General features: G+C 49.2%; 1 protein-coding gene across 1 annotated transcript in view; it reads left to right on the top strand.

Annotated features, from left to right (window-relative positions):
* The first annotated feature begins 7,835 nt into the window (after positions 1–7,835).
* OXTR (oxytocin receptor) overlaps positions 7,836–8,528 on the top strand; it is a 2,565-nt gene continuing 1,872 nt past the window's right edge. The window contains exon 1 of the mRNA XM_085308909.1: positions 7,836–7,901. The gene's annotated coding sequence lies outside the window, so the exon portion shown is untranslated. The remainder of the gene's footprint in view (positions 7,902–8,528) is intronic.

Raw genomic sequence — 8,528 nt, 5'->3', positions numbered from 1 at the left:
GCCGTGGCCGGTTGCAGCGGGGGAGCCCGCGCGGGCGGCGCGGCGATGCGTGTGCGCCTTGCGCTGGCGCGGGGGGACGCGTTCCCTACCCCGGCCTGACCTGCCGGGACTGGGCGCGTGTTTTCCTTGAGAGTAGTTTCGTAAAAGACTGCCATAAAATGTCCAGCCAAGAGTAAGCAGTCAGCAAGCTCTTCCACACATRTAAAACAGATGTTATTTTATTCCTTAAAAGCTGTATACAAAAAATTTGGTGTACCTGAGATTTATGGAAGGTCGCCGTTTGCGTTGGCAGGTAGAACAGTCCGGGGCCAGATGTTGACGACGGTTCTGGCCAAGTTCTGCTTTGAATCTGACAAGTCTCCCTGGCTGCCAAGGCCAGAGCAGCCTTCCTGTGCCTGGAGCACAGCTGATGGACAGGCTGAGGAAGAAGCACACGAGCTGGATACCTCTGCTGGGCGGTTAYGTAACGCTTGGGGAGGCAGAGACGCCTTGGACAAGCAGATGGGAAACGGTTGCCACAAGGGGAAGGTCTTGCGTTAAAGGAGTTGGAGCTGAACCTGAAGAACCAGACGGATGGTCTGTGACTCAGTGAGGAAAAAAGGAGACATTCAAATTGGCTAGCAGTACTGAATTGCTGTCTCATACTCAGTAAGTCCTCGCAAAGCATCCRTGATGGAAAAGATTAGAAATTAAAGGGGACACACAGAGATGTCCCGCGAGCAAGAGGGCAGAGGGTTGGCTGTGATGGATATGGAGCTCTGGGGGACGCTGGCTCTTAGTCTRGTGGAAAAGGCAATTGCATCAGCAGCATGGCCTGAATTTCATAGCTTGTTTGAAGTCTAGCTGGATTAAAATATAAGGTTAGGTGGGGGGAAGTTAAGAAGGCAAAGAAATGAGTGCAAATATTGACTTGGTATTTCACAGGCAGCTTGAACCAATGTGGCAAGAGTGAAGAGAGGTGTCGGTTGCTCGCACGCTGATCGCACCGCTGTCCCTGCTTCGGTCGGCTGTTCTCCACAACGCCACGCTGACCCAAGCTCGTATCCGACTCCTCTGCGCAGCAGGTCTAGGTGCTGCTGCCGCCGGTGGTGGCCCCTCGCCGAGCGCGTGGCGGGCGCGCGCCCGAGGGCTGGGGTCAGCCCGAGCAGGAGGACGGCCGCTGCCGAGCTCCCCCGCCGCGGGGCACGCCGGCAGCGGGTCTCGGCGAGGCTGCTCGACCGGGCTCGTCCGCTCGCGGAGGCTCTGCCTTCCTCCGCCGGGAGCGGCAGGGCCGGGAGGGGTCCGCAGCGCGGCGGGCACGGAAGGCACCGGCGGCTGGAGCCAGCCAGCACCCACCCATCGGACACGGCGGCGCGGGCCGCGGGCGCGGGGCGGAGGAGCGGGGCGGCGGGGGACCCCGCGCGGCTCCCGCCGAGCCCCTGCAGCGGGGACGCAGCGGGGAGGCAGATGTTCGACGTCCGTCCTGAAAAGCGTTTTCCTCTTTCACGCAACAGTAAACTTGATTAATAAATCTGAATTGCACAATGGGGTCCTTTTTGAGAGAAGAACAGATATTTTCAAATTTTAAGCTCTTACCCCTGTGCAGGAATTTAAACTAAATCATCACTATTGCCTGTTGGACAAGCTTCAAGACAGTCGTTCTCTGTTCAAAAGCAAGTAAATAACCGTGTTTTCTTTGCGGCATTACGTTCCTTCTTTCCTTAGCCGGCAGAGCGGAGGAGTCGTCACAAGTGCTCGGGGGGACGGGGCCAGAATTGCAAATGATTCTAACAAATTGGTGAGTTGGCTCAGAATCAACCACCCAAAATTCAATAAAGAGAAGGCCAAATGACTTACTTGAGGGAGGAGAAAGTAAACACTTTACTGCAAATGTGCAGTAATTGGTGAGGTAGAAAAGCTTGTACCCATGTAACCGGGTTTCATTTTCTGAGGAAAAGCTTGCTTCTCTATTTGTTTGGCCCTACRTGTAAACACACACGCACAAATACACCTGCATAGACGTATCTAGATGTGTGCATACTTATATATGTATACACAGAAATATATAAATACGCACATATATACTTAATTATCCTGAGGACTGCAGTCCCCCTCRTATTAGTCAGCTTAGATTTTATTGAAGCAATTATGCAGCAACATAATTGATTTAATTTCYCTTACATATATTTATGTATATAAATACCTATACACATGTATTTTTAATAAATACATGTACATATATATTTCATTTTTGTTCTGGCTCTTTGGTCCTTCCTGAGACAAGGTAAGATGTTATGTTCGAATATAAGTGTGCCTCATTTTTATGAGCAAAAGCATTCTTCTGGAGCTATTTGTATGCACAGATGTAAGCCTGCAGTCAGGGGCCAGTGCTTGCACATCAGGTACTGGGTGTTACAAGAATGATTCATACCTATGTATACAGAAATATTTAGTTAATAACTGAAGTGCCAGTAGATGATGCTGAGGAATATATCACTTTGTTCCTTGGTTTTGCAGGCCCCATAAAACTTGTTATTACTGCAAATGCCTTTTCCTGATTGCTATTCATTAGGTCTTAAGATCTTTTGTCCTTTTCTTCCATTCTAAACAGCTTCTACATTTTTGCACCATGTTTTTCAGATTTCATTGTTTATTTAGYAGCTTTGAGTAATAGGTGATTTGATTTAGTACAGGAATTACTGTTCAAAGTGTATTTATTTTGCATGCCTGAATGTATGTCCGCTACTGTGTCAATAAGTTCAGGTGACAAAAAACAAATTGKCATTAGAAAAAGGAAGACGTTATGAACGGCTGGAGGAGGGAGAGCTGCTCCCGCTGCGCGTAACCCGCCGCTCCTCTGCGCCCCGTGAGCCGGGCGCCCCCCATCGCGTTTGTGGACCGGTTTGTTATTCTCTGTTATGAGCAGGYTTGGGCTCGTTGGTGTGAATGGACGTGGTCGCGCTGCGTCTGCGGAGAAGCTGGCCCTGGAGAAGGACGGTGCATAGTTCTGCATTTCTTGACATCAAGTGAAAAACAAGGAGCACGTCTTTTCTTCAAGACTTTATCTATAAAAGCTGAATAAGCATTATTTGGACTTCTGCACTGGCGTAAGTTGGAGGCCATGTAACCTGAAGCTGACAATTTTCAAAAACTAGAGGGTTTCTTTGAAGGAAATGGTTTGAATCCTGTAAAACTTACAGTCACGTGATGCAAAAGGATCTTAACACTGAATTCTTTGGGTAAGTTGTTCAAACTCCATGTTCCTAGATAAATAAAAGGGAGAGAAGAGAAGAAATGTCTTGACACATGGAGTGAACTCATACAAACTCTCTTTTTCTACTGAGAATACTTTCAAAAGCTGGAGATTGCAATATCTAGCTTGCTCTTCCCTTCATTTGTCTGTGTGCAGGCCAGTTTTTATGGGGTTTTTTGGTCCCAAAGCACTGCTTTGATGATGTAGTTTCCAAAGCAAAGTAACAGCTATCAGAACATTTCGTATAAAGAGCCCTACAATAACAAGCCAGTTGGTATGCTAACAGAGAAGGAATGCTAGAGATGGCAATGGGTTTCCACTGCATTTTTGCATGTGTGTGTTTACTATAAACAATGAGAGGATTGTGATTTGTTTTTTTTAACTAATGAAAAGAAATAACATGTCCAAGAGCATTTTTTAGGCAGTCAAAAGATACAACTGGTGCTATGGTAGCTTAACTATGCATCGCACTGTGTTACTGGTAATCAGTGACCTCACTAACACAACCAGTTTTGAGTGAATGTTCTGGACCAAATAACTTTGTGCATCACTTACTCATATTTCCATGTTTCCTCTCCAAACATGAGTTGGCCTGCACAGAGTACCTTTTACAGTATTTATCTCTGCATGTAATTCTTAAAAATCGGTATACCAAATGGATAGCTACGTAGGACTTTTCTATAATACTTAGGAATTTACCTATATACACATTTAAGAGAGGCAAAGGTACGTATATTAATTTCTCTGTCCTTAGTATATTCCCAGAAGCTTTATCTAAGCCCATGACATTCAGCAGCCTTTTACTGAAGCAACAGCATGCCTTTTCGAGGGAGGTGTGCACCCTGGATTGTTCATCTTTCCGTATATTTAGTGAGTTTACCAAAGTTGGGCCTCTTGGAACTCAGTGCAAGGGGGATGATGAACAAAAAACTTCAGGATAAAGAGAATTTCCCATGCAAAAGCWGCCGGACAAAATATTCTGACTTTCTCGCTTACGATGCCTGCTATGGGCCACGTTCGTATGTGAGAGTCAGAAGCAGCAGCGATTCCTGCTGCAAAATAGTGGCCTGGACTTGAAGTTTTGCCAGACCTCTTGTATCATGGGGGCTGTAAAATTGGGTTTCAAGATAGCTATYGGAAAAAAAGCTATTTCAGATGCAGCAGTAAACTGAAATGAAATTAAATTTAGCTTTATGTAGCTTTTGTGCTTTTGATTATTCCAAAGTATGTATTTTTAAAACAAAAATATTTCCAACTCTACGGCATCATAGCATTTTTAAAGCTGGAAGGAGCTGAGGGTGACTCAGAAAATCCTTCGATTCTCGCAAGATTCTTGTCTTTAAAGCCACCCGCACGTGCCCCAGTCGCGGGGGCTTTGCCCGCGCAGGGGCCGCGGAGCCGCGAGGGCCGGCRAGCGCCCGCTGCTGCCGCCGCGAGGCTGGCGCTGGCCCGGGCGGCCCCCGGTCCGGACGGGGATTTTGCTGCGGCTGTTTGCTCTCTTTCCTTCCCGTTGCGGGCGAGGGGAGCGGTGATTGCGGCGGGGTGCCCGGCGGCGAGCGCGCGGAGCCGTGTGCCCCGCGCCGGGTAACGTGGCGCTCGCGCATCCGTGACTGCGCCAAGTCGGCAGAAACGGTCCAGCACCGCTGTCTTTCCCAGCGCGGATCCAAGCGGCAGAACCGAAACCGTTCCCGCGGCGTGCGGACGCGCAGCGGGCGGCAAACGCGGGCGGTGGGCAGCGAAGCCCCCGCGCAGACAGCCGCCGGGGCGGGAGGAGGGAGCGCGCCCGGGGGCCGCGGGGCGCCAGCGAGCCGGAGCCCCGGCGCCGGCGGGAGGGCTTGGCGCGGCACGGCACGGCACGGCGCGGGAGAGCGGCAGGCACCCGCGCTGGCGGCCCCCGCGGTTGGCAGGAACCAGCTCTGTGGTTCCCTAATTTGTTTCCAACTCCAGACATTTATTTTCTATTTCCTCCCCGGTGGACATGTCTGAATCTTTTTACAAAAACAAACATGTTAACTGCCAAAGCGTGACAGCCAAAACCCAGGGCTATAGATGAGAAAATACATGGAAGAGTTGCGTGTTGCATAACTGGTGAGGCAGGTGCTAAAACTCAGCGAACAATTTTTGTCTCCAGGTGGCTCAGGAGAGGAGAGGAACTGCTTTTGTGGATGGAGATGCTGAAGGTTTTTATTTCCTCGGGTATGTCTTCATGCCCAAGGAGAACTGGAGCACTTTGGCTTTCTTCATAACTGGCAAACCRCTTGAAGCACTGGGCAATGCTCTAACTGAAGTTAGGCCATCCACAAACCCTAAGAAAACGATTTAATGGGGAGGCGAAGCCTCTTGCACCAAGCAAAGTGTCCGCGTCCTGTGCCCACCAGACCAGGTGGCCCATGCAGCGCTGGCAGAGCATCGTGGCCAAGCAGAGGTGCTACCAGAAACGTCAGTGGCAAGCATGCAGAAAAGGCAGTGTGTTTAAGGGAGAAAAACCCTTGGTGCTGGCTCGCTTTCTGTGCAGACCTTAGTAAGTCTTTACTCAGTAGAAAYATTTGCTTTCATCCTCAGGCTTTGGTGTACGATAGCACACAGGTGAATGCTCAAGAAGACTCAAATTTTTCCTTCCACCAAGAAGAGAGTTTGTGTATACAATGTTCCCAGGTATGTCCTTCAAAGCTGCTGAGGAGATGGTCACCCCATCCGGTGTGGATGTGCACAGGGGAAACCTCCAGACCTGCTTCTGCCTGCTCTTTTCTCAGATGCCCTAAGTAGATCACTTCCCCTTCTGCCTTTCCTTTGCCTCTTCCCACCCTTTGCCTGTCCGTAAGTGTATGGGTCGCTGGCCCTCGCTGTTGGCTAATACAGCATGGGGCAAGTAAGTCAGAGTGCAAGGAGAGCAGGAGTGGCCGACTGAGTCTGCTGTTGTGTCCAGGATTATGTCTTGCTCTGCTGAGAACACTTCTTACAGTAATGGACAAATTGATTTGTTTTCACTTTATTTCATCGTACCTTATGTGAATTTCTCTTGGCGATATTCCTCAAATCTTCTCACCATCTGGGTTCCTTTATGGCTCTTTCCAGTTTGCATTATCTGGCCAGTTTTGCCAAGGGGAGAGGGATAAAATTGTTGCATCTGTTCATGAAAAGGCAGAGACAGTCTTTAACTCTGCTCGTGATGGGAGTTGTGGCTTTGCTGCATTCTCCTTGCGTCAGCCCCGGCTCGCAATGGCAGCCTGCAGGTCTCCTGTCCAGAGTCGCTACCAGCACAGCAAGGCTGGAGAGGACCACGTTTCACCAAGTGGGACRTAAGTCAAGAGCCTAAACTGTGTGCAAAAAGCTTAAAGCTAATGAAAACCTTCCATGACTTAATGTTTTMAATCCTCATTTTGCTTCTCACGGCGTATGATCCTTCACCTAAACAGCAAGCAATTCAATGAACTACTCATGCACTTCTAAATTACAGCAGACAGAGCATTAGAAAAACGCAGCACTGGGAACAGTTGGCCATTGGCAAGGGGACAGAGAGAGTGAGTCCTCAGAGGTCTCTTTCCCAGTTTAACTTTTATGATTCACTGTTGAAATAAAATGTATTCTACAACTACATTCAGTTAATGTAAGACTTTGCTGCTTTAAAAGCTGTTCAGTTACACTGGAGCAGTGTAAGGCCAGCTGGGTCCTGGTGTGACCCTGGCACCACTGCAGGTGTGGAATTACCCTCTCCCCAAAGGCTGCCCTGTGCCAAAGCAGCACCACAGAAATGATGGAGCTGTAGCTCCATGAGCTCAATGGCAAATCTCTGACTTCACTGGAGCCAACATTGCTCCCAAGGTCATTTCCTCCTAGAGAACGCTCCCGAAAAAGGCAGAACAATGAAAAAAAAGCATTGCACATGGTGAGCTGTTATCCTCAGCGATTCCCACAGCCGTTTTATTGCCTAAAGGAAGAAGAACATGAACCCTGGAGGGAAGAACTTGCCAAAGTATTTAACATTTCTACATCTTGTATAGAGCTAAAGGTTCCCAAAAATCTTTATTTTTAAAAATAACTGCAGAAATGTTTRTTTAAGACCTAATGTGAGGCTAAGTAGAGTTTGAGATGTGGTTATCAGGGAAAGGCAGCACAGTGGAATGAGTATCAGAGTGCAGAATTTYGCTTAGAGTTAAGAGAGGGCAGAAGTTAGACCAAGGTGGTTCGTGCTGAAGCCACCTTTTGGATTAAAGGGCTGCGAATGACCCTCGGGGCCGCAGMAGAGTTCAGCAGCAGTTCAGCTCGGATGTTGAGCTGTCTAGATGCCGCTCTGCAAACCCACATCTGCAGTCTTAGGTGCCTGGACCGCTTGTCCTGGGCCTGAGTCTTGGGAAAAACAGTCCTTTTCTCTCTGAAATGCATGTGCTGAGTTAGCAGCATTAATGGCAAACAACATAGAATAACCATATTTTTTTTCTGTTATAGAAAAGATTTAAAAATACCTTAAAAACTTCAGGAAAAAAAAAATCTGTTTGTCGTGGCTGTTGCTAGATAACCTGAGCGCGAGCCTCCTGGTTGGAGTATGGCGAGCTGGCGATACGACGAGGGATTTGAAAGCATCCTGCGAGCAGCAGCTCTGGCAGCTGAAGTCAGGACACCTCTAAACCACTCGGAAATCCCCAGGGCTGGAGCATCTATTTACCTCTCAGTGAGTAAATCTGTCAGTTGAGAGAGGCACTGCTCATTAACATTTGACATTCTTTTGTATTGCCTGTCAGACAAAAAGAGTAATTAATCCGCAGCTCCAGGCAGCCCGCACAGATGGGGCTCTTCTCCCAGCTTCTCGCTGCTGTACCGAACTGTTGTCTTAAGAAAATAACATCTCATCTGCTCAGTTTGTATTTCCCCATGTGGTTTTTGCTTTTCCCAGCTACCTGGAGGCTGGGAAGTCTGACCGAAGTCACTAAAATAGTGAGGGCTTTTTTTCTGGAAAGAAATGAACCTACTTAAATCGCACCAATTTATGCAGCTAGCAGCGACAGCATTGCCGCTAAGTTCGAGCATCATTTGCCGGTTCACACGCTTACACGTGTAGCTGCAAAATGAAGACAGCGCGATGCACTTACAGCGCGGGGCTCGGGGAAATCAAGCCGCTGGAGCGCCGTGCATCGAGAGCCGACCCCCCCGCCGCGCTCCCGTGTCCTGCCCTCCCCCTCGCAGCCCCACGCCGGGCCGAGCGCGGCCTTTCGCACCCCCTCGCGGCTGCAGCGCCGAGCGCAGCGCAGCGCAGCGCAGCCCCCGGCTGCTTCCCCCCCGCGCGCCGGCCCCTTGTCCG

Source organism: Rhea americana, unplaced genomic scaffold (genome assembly GCF_003343005.1).
Source record: "Rhea americana isolate MKP2758 unplaced genomic scaffold, rheAme1 scaffold_286, whole genome shotgun sequence".
NCBI lineage: Eukaryota > Metazoa > Chordata > Aves > Rheiformes > Rheidae > Rhea > Rhea americana.
Note: the sequence above shows the minus strand (reverse complement) of the source record. Positions and strands in the feature narration are given on the sequence as shown.